This window comes from Setaria viridis, chromosome 8 (assembly GCF_005286985.2).
Source record: "Setaria viridis chromosome 8, Setaria_viridis_v4.0, whole genome shotgun sequence".
Taxonomy (NCBI): Eukaryota; Viridiplantae; Streptophyta; class Magnoliopsida; order Poales; family Poaceae; genus Setaria; species Setaria viridis.
In genome coordinates, this window is record NC_048270.2 from 3,790,427 (window position 1) to 3,803,556 (window position 13,130).

The 13,130-nt window shown below is 41.1% G+C and overlaps 1 long non-coding RNA gene across 1 annotated transcript; it reads left to right on the forward strand.

The window, feature by feature from the left end:
• Positions 1-8,429: 8,429 nt before the first annotated feature.
• LOC140223693 (uncharacterized) lies at positions 8,430-11,983 on the forward strand. The gene is made up of 2 exons (XR_011899096.1): positions 8,430-9,015; positions 11,674-11,983. It is a non-coding gene; the product is annotated as an uncharacterized lncRNA (long non-coding RNA).
• The last annotated feature ends 1,147 nt before the right edge of the window (positions 11,984-13,130 follow it).

Here is a 13,130-nt window from a genome sequence, read left to right on the forward strand (position 1 = left end):
GTAGTATGCATTGCTTGTAATTTTGTTGCTCCAAGAATTTGTATATTGCGTTCAATGTAAACTTTGGTTGATCCTGTATCTACTTTTGGTTAACAAGTGATGGATCTATGAAGGCAATACTGAAGTAGGATTCTCTACAGCACCTCGGAACTAGCATCCTACATAAAATGAAAGATAAAGTTAGTAGGGCGAAGCACATACACAAAATAATGATCTGAGCCAAAATTTACATCTTGATAACCACACACTTACAGAACCCAGGTGCTGATGAGAGAGACATCAAGGGCATCCTGATGGTACGCTTCACATATATCCTTGAATTGCAACCACATGAGTTTCTCGCTTTCACCGAAAAAATCAATCAGTTTAACACGAATAGCAAACATGAGCCTTTCCTTGGCCGACTGCATGCTCCATGTACTATTGATGGAATTCATACATCTTCGTAAAGAGCTTCCGTACCAATTCAGACCTGACTAGAGGCTTGCCAAACTCAAAGGGCCATTTACCTACAATCCTTTCTGGAGTTGGCAGTTCAGCTTGCCCTAGAACTTTAGCAAGCGACAGACCTGTGTCTTCCATAAACTTAATGACTTGGATTTGTTGTTCTAAGAACAAAGCTGCTATAGCTTGAGCGTCTTTATCTTTATCTGCTTGCTATCCAAGCTGGGGACAGTACGACTGGAAGACAACTCTCCGTATTTTTTCTTCTGATAATACTTAACTAACTAACGATCCAATTTCTCATATTCATCACCACGATAGGCATGCGTGTATCTTTTGAACCTCCAATCCTAGAGGGCAAACAACCTGTTTAGGCAATTCATTATTCTTGGGAAGCATGTTCTTTACAATTTTTAATATCCCCTGAAATGTGTTATTGGACACACCATTTTTGCCTTCCATTGCAGCATTTCCACTATGGTACCCAGTTTTTTATGCTCCTGCTTACAATCTAGGTACAACAATTTTTTGTGATCATCTATCATATGTGCTGCAACTTTTCTAAATCCTTCTCAGTTTCACAATCTTTCTGTGCATCGCGTAGCACCTGACCAAGATCATCAATAGGGCCGTCTTCTGCAAATTCTTCTTCATCAGCCTCACCCATTGTAGTATCTGCAAAAGCTTGGCCTACAGCCCAATTCAGAACATTGTTACCATCCTCCTCTTCTTCGCCGTCTTCCATTATAACCCCTCTTTCACCGTGCTTGGTCCAAACTAAATAGTTAGGCATGAAACCATATCTAAACAAGTGGATGTGAATAGTCCCCTAGGAAGAGTAGTCCTTCTTGTTATTTCATTAGAAGCATGGACAACATATGAACTATTTCTCTGGCTTGTTGGCTTTGGCCACTTCGAGAAAGTAATGCAAGCCATCAACAAACTTCTTGGTCCGTCCGTCCGCGTTATACATCCATTGCTGATCCATCTACAACGTATTACGTGAGAAACGGACATAGGTCTTCGTATTAGATAAAGAACTTGATCAATATTGATAATTTACACCAATGAACCTTCATAAAGATAGAAACAATTTACATGAAAATTAGACCAATAAACATTCACATCATTCACTAGGTCGACAAAAAGAAAAATTCTAGAATTCTGGAAGAGGACAATAAAGATACATATACACTAAAGATTACAGACCCTCCATAGTGGACTTCACATAGTCAATTATCCTAAAATAATGGTACAACATAGCAGAATGTTCGCCCTCCAAGCAATCTCTGCACATGACTCAATCTTCTACGAAGTCTATGGAGAGTCACCTCCGCTCCTCCAGGACCAGAAAATAGTGGTACAATTGAAGATCTTTGAGTCCACATACTTGGGCTAAATATCATAAAGGAATTTTAAAATAATTATCCAAACATATTTTAGAGAATGTGCCACATTTTCTTAATAGAAGTATAGTGGCACACCATAGCCCGTCCAGGCAAAATATCTATTCATTGAGTATAGCCCATTTTAGCAAGCCAAAACCAACCAAAAGCTGATGGGTCAAGGTTAGGGAAGAAAACTCAGCCTGAATAGGCTATTGGGCCTCCATACATCTATTATGAGAATGTGGCTTTAGGCATTTGGAAAACTATTTCAAGATTCTTTTATGATATTTAGCCCAAGTTTTGGGGACTCAAAGTTCTTCTGTTCTATCATTATTTTTGATTCTTAACTCCGTGAAGTCCACTATGGACTGTCTTTAATTTTCAGTGTCTCTTTGTTGTCATGTTCCACAATCTTAGCATTAAGTTGACCGGTGTAATTTTCATGTCACTCTAATTTAACATGCAAACTATCCAAAAAATTGTAGTAATAACGAAATTGTATTTCTTACGCCTACAATTTATTTACAAACTAGCAGAAAAAGTTATACGCATGCATGAAAAACTTGTTTGGCTAGCATAATGCTATTTATATATCTTACACCTACAATTTATTTACCTTAATTTTATTGCAATGACTAAATATTAAAAATATATTTACTCTTTTTTTTCCCCATACTTAATATTGATCAAGATATTTATCTAATACGAATCATATACAACAAGCAAGCTATCCATCAAATTCTATCCATCAAATTCTAGCTCAAAAACATGCATAAATAAAAATCCTCTCCGTTCTCTGTCATTCTAAAAAACTTATTTTTCTCTATCTCTAAAGCATAAAACAAAATTAATAACAATAAATGAAGAGAGGATGAAGTAGCTAACCTTTACAACACTTTGAAATGAGTGAAATCCCCATGAAAATGAGGAAAAAAATTGGGCAGCACCTCCCTAAGGTTGCTTGCTCACCATGGAGAAGGAGCCTGAAGCTCTCGGTTTGAGTGCTCGAGCTCAGGGAAGAAGAAGACAAATTTATAGGCGAGGAGTTTTTATCCCGGTTGAAAATACCAACCAGGACTAAAGCCTCCTTCTCCCGTCCGGGTTGGTAATTCCAATCATGACTAAAGATTTAGTCCCGGTTGGTGTTTCCAACTGGGACAAAATGCCCCGCTAGATTCCTTCAGCCCACTAGCCGTTACAATCGGGACTAAAAGGGGATCTCTAAAGCTCTCCCCGTCGGTGGTATCCTTTTACCCGGGACTAAAGGCCATTTTAATCCAGGGTAGAAAAACAACCGGGACTAAAAACGCTGGATGGAAGGTCTCTTCTCTACCGGTGCTCGATAAGCCCATGAAATAGTGTCTCGATCCTCCTCCTTCTGAAGTAGAGCCTGGAACCTGTCTCAATATCCTACCCACTACCACCATCACCACGTACATTTGCGCCATGGTAAGCTGATAGATTCTTTCCTCTTGCCTCACATTCCCATCGTCCACACAAGCAGCTTCCCTATTCTCCAGGCATATTCCAATTATTCATCTTGCTTATCATAAATTGTGCAAATCATAGCGTACATTTGTTGGTAGGTGCATGTGTATGTAATGCATTTACTTTTTCTAGATTATATATTCTCTTGTACGAATTTTACACCACCTTCACCATACTTCACAGTGGTTTTCTTTTGGTGGTGTGCCTCAGCGCGTTGCCGCTGCTATCCAACAAGAACAAGCTGATACTGAAATTGTATTTGGCACACCCGCAAGATGCAATATAAGAAATAAACTAGGTGCATTCCATAGCTTTGACCTTCGAGCATTCATAAAGACTCGCAATATCAAAAACAGTAGCCATTTTCATCATACAACTGCACAAAAACACAATTACACATGTGTGTAGTGCGCAGTTTACAAGCACTTGTAAACATAACAGAAACAAGTGTATGCTTATTTGCTACTGTTTTCTGAGAACAGGAGCAACCAATTAATACCATCAATTGAATGGTTATAATGTCCTAGACACATTTTCCCTCAGTACACAAATGTAACAGAATGTGAGTTTCTGTTACAGCTTACTGAGCTTACAGTGAGGTGTGTTATAACATCTACATCAAAAAGCCAATCATATTAGCTGTACAATCTGTTTTGTGGAAATACATATTAGCGGCTAGAATAAGAGAGCTTAAATCACTAATCACCCTGTTTAGCTCCTGCCTATACTAGGTATACTTTAACCTCATCATTCTCCATCATGCCCAGGTGGACTCGTAGATTGTCTGGTTTGCTTCCTAATCCCACCTTGCCGTGTGTCCATCTTACCGATTGCGGCGTAGAGGAATGCTTCACCATCAGAGAGAGGAGGACTTGATGAACAAGTGGTTTGGGGGCGAGCGCAAACATCATAGCTGCAACAGCCCTTTTAACCATCTCGCTTGACTTACTACGCCCCTTCAAAAATCCTTAACTTCAACAAATCTGTTTCTAGCCAAGCCAGTCAGTTCACGGCTAACTGAAGTTATAAGGTGCTTGTAGGTCCTTCCTTCATGCCTCCTACTCCCCTGAGAGAGAGAACATCAGCAACTTCCCACCAATGCTAGCCATAGCCATGGCCTATCATTTTTCACGTCATCTTGCGTCCATTTGCTATTGTTAAGTGTGCCCCAGCGAAACATAAGCTTATATAGCTTGTTCAGAAAAATGCCTTGCGATCATGGAGTACAGATCATTTAATTTTTCCGGTGCTGCTGTGGATGTAACGGTAGTAGCTTCAGCAGCAAACCCCTCTGGCCCTCTTTAAAGAACCCAACCATCAGCTATGTGGCAAAGCCCTCCTCCATCAAAATCTCGTATTCATAAATATTTGCCTGTCTGTAAAGAAAATGAAATATAACTTACTTTTCAAGAGTGCGATAAAGTTGTCAATAAGCGCGCTATAGGTTGTCTCGTGAAGAAGGTTCAACTCATAAAGACATGAACAAACAATCCATATTCCAAAATAAAAGATTTCCTAATACGAGGGGACGCAAGAAATTATGAGAAATGCCAGTTTGTTTATATTTTCTTTTGAGAGGGTTTGGATCGAGCTTCCCTGCTTCACCAGCTTGAGTAAAAATATAGTCAAACTTGAATAGAATGGTAGTTAGCCAAGCCATGGGTATCTAGCTGATGCAGTCATGCCATGGCCTGCGTAACCCTTTTGTTTTACCGTTTTTCACTCAATTCTTTTGCTTGCTCCTCGGACTATCGCCCTGATTGCTGTTATGAAGGCACCGTGCACATCAAGATAATTATGTTTTTTTTTCTTTCAGTTTCATGTACATCTTTTGCATTGACACACTCTTAAGGCGTCTAGCTTTTAACACCTAGCTAGACGCGAACGAGCTCCCAAGCTCTAGCTGCGCCGCCACAGCATGGAGGAGACTCAGAACCGCCGCAACCACTGCTTGTGTTCCCGGAGACGGAACATGCTTCCCGACCCTTGCATTGGCACATCTCCACCAGGCAGACAGCAGCAGCCGCAGCCTCCACGGGTCCGGCTTCTTCGGGAAGAAGGCAAGGATAAGCGCCTGCTGGAGATCCACGAACACAAGCTGCCTCATGCGACGCAGATGACCCGCTCGCCCAGGGCCTCCTCCTTTTACGCCATAAAAAGAGAAAGAAGCAGCAGTGCAAGTGCGATGTGAAACGAAGCTCTTCTTTGCAACCGGCTTCCCACGTCAGGAAAAGACAATGTTGTTTCGAGCCGTTCGTAGCAGCTTCCCAAGTGCCTCCTCTTCCCATCAGGCAACATCATCAACTTCTCAACTCTAGCCATTTATTCTCCCATGTTTGTCCACACACTACATCGGTTTGCTAATGTTGGGTGTTCCATAATGAAAAACAACCATTGTATATATAGTGAGAGAGGGGAATGCTAATCACGCTGGAATTTCAGTTGGTAGGTGAATTGTCATAACGACCATCCATGATGCATTTTATTACCTGGATAAATATATATCCTTTCCGGATGTTCGGCATGAGCTGATTGTACGTACGTGTATCATCTTGAAAAATTCATGGCTTTAGGAGCTAGCTATACCTTTTGCGTTCTTGTTCGGTAGGTGGAAATGATTAAAAAAACACTCAGTTCCGAAACCACAATTTTTACTTGTAAATGGAATCACAAACGGCTTGAAACCAAAATTAAATTGGAGTTGTCAGGATATTAGAAATGAAACTGTTGGAATTTGGAATACAAAATACTGACATGGGTCAAAAATCAATACTTCAGAAAAGCATCCTGCCAGAGTTGAATATTTTGTTTTTATGCAAATACGCACACCAGCATACTATGTTCCCGATGGATAAAAGAGAGATTCAAATCCTACCAATCTCCCTGCTTACCACCTGCCTCGATGTTCTACCCGTCATCGCCACCTGCATCTGTGTGCCCTGGTAAGCAATAGATTCTTCCCTTTTGCTTCGCATTCCCATCATGCTATACAAGCTTCTTCCAACTATTCTTCTTGCTTACGCTAATTTGTGCTCCTAGTTTTTGGTGTTTCAGGGTCAGAAGTTGTAAAGCCGGTGACACATTACCATATGAATCCAAATCATAGTGTAGAATTATTGGTAGGTGCATGTATATGCAATGCATTTACTTTTTTCTATATTATATAATCTGTGATTTACGTGTTCTACATTGACACATGCTTATTAATTGTTATCTCCTGCAAGTAATATACATGTGGCAGAAAGTAGAGTTGATCTCTTAACCATTCAAGCTTCGTTGCTCATTTTTTTTAGATAAAGGTAATAGTTTCCAGCCTCCGCGGTCGCAAACAGTCAAAGTTATTACATCATCATTAGGACAGAAGCTTTGTTGCTCGTATTATTGATTAATTAGTTAACTCATCATTGGACATGATGAAGTGTACACAAGATGTTCATTTTAAATACTTTATGATCTATTTCATTTTTCTCAAAATAATAAATTGGCCTGATATTTCAAAATTGTCCCACAAAGAAAGATATTTGCTTTTTTTTCTTGTTAATTCATAAAGTAGGCATGATGTCATCATCTCTCGGCCCAACCCGCTCACTTCCACAAAGGAAGACAGTCCACAACTCCATGCCTGAATGTTCTAGAATTTTGGTGGCCCAACCTTACATTCTCATTGGATAGAACCTGTCGCATCACTACTGACAAGACACCGAAGCAAGCAACACATGACGAGGAGCTTTATGCATCCGAAGCCGCAGGGGCGGATCTAGGGCCTACGCTGCTCGGGCTGCAGCCCGGGGCGAGCCCATGTAACCCCTTTAACATATGTGGTGTTTAGCCTAAAAAAGTATAATCTCAATTAGAGAAAGGAGGTCCAGGAGGCGTGAATCAGCAGTTCAGCCCGGGGCGCCGCCCCATTCTGGATCCGCCCCTGCGAAGCCATGAACCCCATCCAGCTCTCTAGGTACAACTCCAGCGCGCGTACCCCTGATGACTGTTCTCATGGCTGGAGTCATGTTCCTAGGTAACTGAAGTCATTTGCTGCTGATAGTTGCATCCCTTGTGCCTCCTATTCCCATGGGAGAGACAACATCAACAACTTCCCAACTCTACCCATGGTCTATCATTTTTCATCTTACCTTGTGCCTATTTGCTAGTATATTGAATGTGCCCGAGTGAAACATAAGCATATATAGATGCCATGCCAACAGGGCAGAGCCACTAGAGGAGATGATCAGGGTCAACTCTGTAATATGAATGCTGGATCGGGGGTCATCAATGGCTGAGAACAGTAATATTCCACTAAAATTACAAAAAGATTTTCAGGGTCAGCTGACCCTGACAAACACCCGTACCCCCACCCCAGCATGCGAATCAAGGTGCATTTTTAGCACCGGCATATTCTGATACTTATTCAGTATGTTATCAGTCGGTTTATCAGCCACCGAACAGTGTTTTTCTCTCACAACAAATCAGCCGTTTCAGTTTTTTAGCCGGCTTATAAGTTCAGCCGAACAGGCCGCGCTGGCTTCCCGGCGCGAGCGTGTCCCCTAATCCGGTGCATGAGCCGAACAGGCCAGATGCTGGCCACTAGAGCCGATGGCCCCACGCGTGTCGGTAATCAACACCGGACGTAATAGCTGGCCGGGAGTTACAACGCGTGTCCATGATCAACGCCGGACATAATAGCTGGCCGGGAGTTACAACAGTTTGGTGGCAAGTAATTCCAAGGACCTGGTTACTATAATTTGGGACCAATTTACAATGAAATTTAGGAAGACAGTTACCAACTTACCACAGTTTGACAGTAATTAATCTACTTGTTGCTGTCAAATTTCTACCTAGTCTCTACTTGTTTTGGACAACTTGATTGATTCCGTTCTTTAAAGTGAAAGAAGTGAGAAAGGCGGTCACTTTCTTAAAACTGACAAGCATTAATGATGGCTCACTAATATTGTCTATAGATTTCTCCCTGAGCAGATCCATCAAAGGAATCAGATCTGGATCCTCCATTTTTTTTGAGTTATTAGTTAATATATGGTAGAGGTCGGTGAAACGAACCTGGCCCGCTCCTGGAACAGATCAAGCTTCTAGTATGACTTATTGCTTGACCATTGACTTTGCTATTTCCAGCGACCGTCACAGGCAGGTTCCTCTGCAGCTAGGCATGTGCCGTACCACTCGGGTGATTGGATCTCAACTGATGCCAAGACAATAAAATTTGCTGTTCGTACCCGGGCTACGCATGATGGATGGACGTTGAGGAGTATTTACGTATATAATACGTATATAAGAAGAGGCAACTGGTGGGGGAGATCGACATATATACGGAGCCACACACCCAGGCGAAGATCCAGAAAGCTAATAAGCGAGGGTGCGAGGGAGAGATAGCGCGCGAGAATGGCAAGAGTAGCCAAGGTTGTGGCCATGATCGTGGTGGCACATCTTGTGATTGCCGCTGCGACGTTGGAGTCCGGCTCCGGCGTCGGCAGCCACCACCTGAGCCCAAGAAGGCTTCTGTTTCTGGACAACTACTGCAGCGATCCATATGTGGCTTGCTGCACAAACTGCGGTCTGGATTGGATGGCAAGGTGCTGCGATCCAGATAACTACTTCTGCGGTCTTGATTTCCTAACTGGTACCGGTTCTGGGAATGTTGAGACTTGCATGCCTCGTTGCCACCAGTTGGGGGACCCGTCTTTTGGTAATTGTCCTTGAAGCTATTACTTTGTACTCTCTTTTTTATCTTGTTCCTCCATCCTTCCCTCTTCAACAGAGGATTCTCTATTTCGCATATGTATGATTGTATTGCTTCAGGGGTGGATGCCCGTGGGTACATTTGCGGCACGTGTTTGTTTGATGTTGTATGTTTGAATGTAATGCTTTCAGAAATTGAATAACCGGATATATATATATATGCTGGGGTCGGAAAAAGATATTTTCGGGTTGACTTTTTATTTTTAGAATTTCTGATTTTATTTATCTGCGCGAAAACAATTCCAGAAATAGCCATACTCGTTTTCTAAAACGAGAAAAATATCTAGAAACTTCCAAAAATTCCGAGATAAATCTCAAAGTTGGATTGGGACACCAAGAACCAAGTAAAATATTTGAAGCTCGTGAAAAGGAGTATAGAACCTTCCAAAAATTGAAAAAATTGGAATTAGCTGTAGAAAAATGAGAATAAATTCCAGAAAAAGCTGAAAAATTCTTAGAAGGGTCTAGACATCGTCTAAACGCATTTTTGAAACTTTTTCACTCATAAAACACTAAGATACATCAGCATGAATGCACAGACAGACCAACCTTATTTAATTTAGGAAAAACAAATAATTATTTTTCCTATACTAAATTTCCTGTAAAGAAAAATAAATGTTGGGAAATTTTAAAATTATGCGAAAATCATTGTTTAGTTATTCTTTTTAATCACATCCTGAAATTCGGAAATTTTAGGGTGTGACAACACTACCCCCTTAACAAGAATCTCGTCCCGAGATTCACAAAGGCTAGCAAGAGACAAAGGTTTAGGTCGGTAACATCCAACACTTGTTAGCTTTCTTCCATATCATTCATACTTACATAAGCTCCTCAATCCTACTCCTTTATTCTTCACATCTCACATAAAGACAAAAATACTTCACGGATACCTGGTTTAATTCAACCTTTAACTATCCATTTTTTTTCCAGCTTCGTTAACCCATATTTGAAGATTCTTCCTTCATATCTTGATAAAGTGATTTGAATAGAGCCTGATGTCTTCTCTCTAACTTGACTATCTCGAATCATACTTCAAGTCTTCATACACATCCAAAGATGATCTGGAACAAAATGCAGGAGTCAATTCCAAATAGCTTCGAAAGGTATTCAAATCCAAATAGCTTGAGCGTATTGATGTCGGACAATTTCTTTCAATTAATCCTCTTGTAGCTTGTTTCCTCGTGCCTCTCATGCCTATCAGACCACATCAACGTTTTTCCATCTATTTACTCATTCACTCTCTTGCGTGCGCTATATATGGTGATGAGAAGGAAGTATTATATGGGGCCGCCATATCAGTGACATTGATAATGGAAGTTTGGCAGGTACATATACTATTTTGTGCATTTGCATCCTTTAGCTACATTGTTTATCAAACCTTGGACACACATCAACATTTCTGGCCTCCACGATCCCACAGTCAAGTTATTACATCATCCTTAGGACAGAAGCTTTGTTGCTCGTATTATTAATTAATTAGTTAACTCATCATTGGACATGATGAAGTGTACACAAGATGTTCATTTTAAATACTTTATGATCTATTTCATTTTTCTCAAAATAGTAAATTGTCCTGATATTTCAAAATTGTCCCACAAAGAAAGATATTTGCTTTTTTCTTGTTAATTTATAAAGTAGGCATGATGTCATCATCTCTCTCGGCCCAACCCGCTCACTTCCACAAAGGAAGACAGTCCACAACTCCATGCCTGAATGTTCTAGAATTTTGGTGGCGCAACCTTACATTCTCATTGGAAAGAACCAGTCGCATCACTACTGACTAGACACCGAAGCAAGCAACACATGACGAGGAGCTTTATGCATCCGAAGCCATGAACCCCATCCAGCTCTCTAGGTACAACTCCAGCGCGCGTACCCCTGATGACTGTTCTCATGGCTGGAGTCATTCTCCTAGCTAACTGAAGTCATTTGCTGCTGATAGTTGCATCCCTTGTGCCTCCTATTCCCATGGGAGAGACAACATCAACAACTTCCCAACTCTACCCACGGTCTATCATTTTTCATCTTACCTTGTGCCTATTTGCTAGTATATTGAATGTGCCCGAGTGAAACATAAGCATATATAGATGCCATGCCAACAGGGCAGAGCCACCAGAGGAGATGATCAGGGTCAGCTCTGTAATATGAATGCTGGATCGGGGGTCATCAATGGCTGAGCGAGAACAGTAATATTCCACTGAAATTACAAAAAGATTTTCAGGGTCAGCTGACCCTGACAAACACCCATACCCCCACCACCGCATGCGAATCAAGGTGCATTTTTAGCACCGGCATATTCTGATCATTATTATTTTTATGAAATACAAATAGTGTTTTTTTATTGTTGATAAAAAATTTACCACAAAGGGAATACTTCTCCTTCGCTTTGGCTTAAGAATAGGGAGTTCATATTGTTTGACGACGCACTCAAATGATTTGCAAGTACCAAGATGTGCTATTGTTCATATCAGTGTCCTTCAAAGTACATTCAAACTTCATCAGAAACAATCTAGACCACATTCTGAGATTGCTGAGTATATTTAGCTACGTTCAGTTATATATATTATTGAATTCAATACGGTTTCTGTATTGCTGAGTGCTTCAGGCATTAAGGTCCAGGAAGCTATGGATGCAGGTGAGGGGGTGAGCCGTGGATTATGGTGGATGGGATCCCGAGTGAACACCTTGAGCTAGGAACTCCCAAGTATCCCGATCCACTCAGCAATGAAGTAGCGCAGCAGTGGTTCCTTCTAGGTTCTGATCCCCTTTTGCTTCCTATTTCTGTAGTCACTCCGTCTCTTCGTGCTCGTGCTAAAGCTCTTCCTCTACTGTGTTGTGTGCAATTTGTGATGAAGAAATGTTATATGTATGGCGCTAATACTAGAAATTCAGTAGCTGCATACATTTACCATTGACAGGAGATTGTCAGGCGCACATGGCAACTAACAGATAAATATTAAGAGTAAAGGTAGAAGAACAGGCTATAGAAAGGTCTATGCGCCCTCATTTTTGCGATGTCCATACCACACCTGCGTATTGGCTTCTAGCCTTCTACAACAAATTAACTTAAAAATTACATAAAAAATCACTTTAATTATATTGTAACTTAACTATAAATACAAAATAAATGGACTGTAACTAGAAATTCAAGTGCGGGTATCTTCAAGATCTTAAAGGTGATGGTTTTTAGTTTTCGTATTTAACCCAATTCACCAGTTATGTGTAAACCGTCAAATTGAACTTATTTTTTATAGGGGCTGTCATATGTGAATTGGTCGAGAGCTATGCCTAGTTGGCAGATTAACCGAAAACTCGCATCTGGAACAAGATCACCACCTCCACTACTCTATTGTCTCCATATCCGCTTCCATTCCCTTCCCATCACTACTGAAAACGAGATATTCCCTAAGCTGCCAGTGAACTGAGAGGAAAATACCGACAAAGATGGAGCGAGAGGGAAAAAGAATTCCACCATACCTTAATTATCCGCAACAAAAGAAACATGTATTTAATTATCATGTCTACTCTGGAGGCCACAAGCCAACGTTCACCCCAACGTCTTCAGGCGTTGAGACTAGCGAAACTGTGGAAGCAGATAAGAGGATTGAGCAGTGGGATACTACGTATGGTTGTTTGGACTTGAACAAGGGACTTCCAAGTATCCTGGTCCCATGAACAAGAAGGTTGCACCATCGTGGGTCCTGGCTTAATTCCTGCAAGGTGACGATTCCCTTTTTGCCTCCTATTCCCTTTTGTCATCGTGCATGGAAAGCTCCTCCTCTGGTGTGTATTATGCAATGTGTGCGACAGAATCATTATATATATGGCAATAACGGTAGAAAATTTGTTAGCTGGTACATTCAAACAATTTTCAGTGACAGAGGTTGTCAGCCGCAAAGGAAAAGAGATGGACAAAATTAAAGGAGACTAAGATAGAACAGCAGCCAGTAGAATGGGGAGCCATGTTTTAAACTTTTTTCTGCTTCCCAAAGTGGTGCTTCCCAAACGGCTTTAATTCCCTTGTCATTCTGCGATCATGGATCCTCTGGAAACATGGCAATG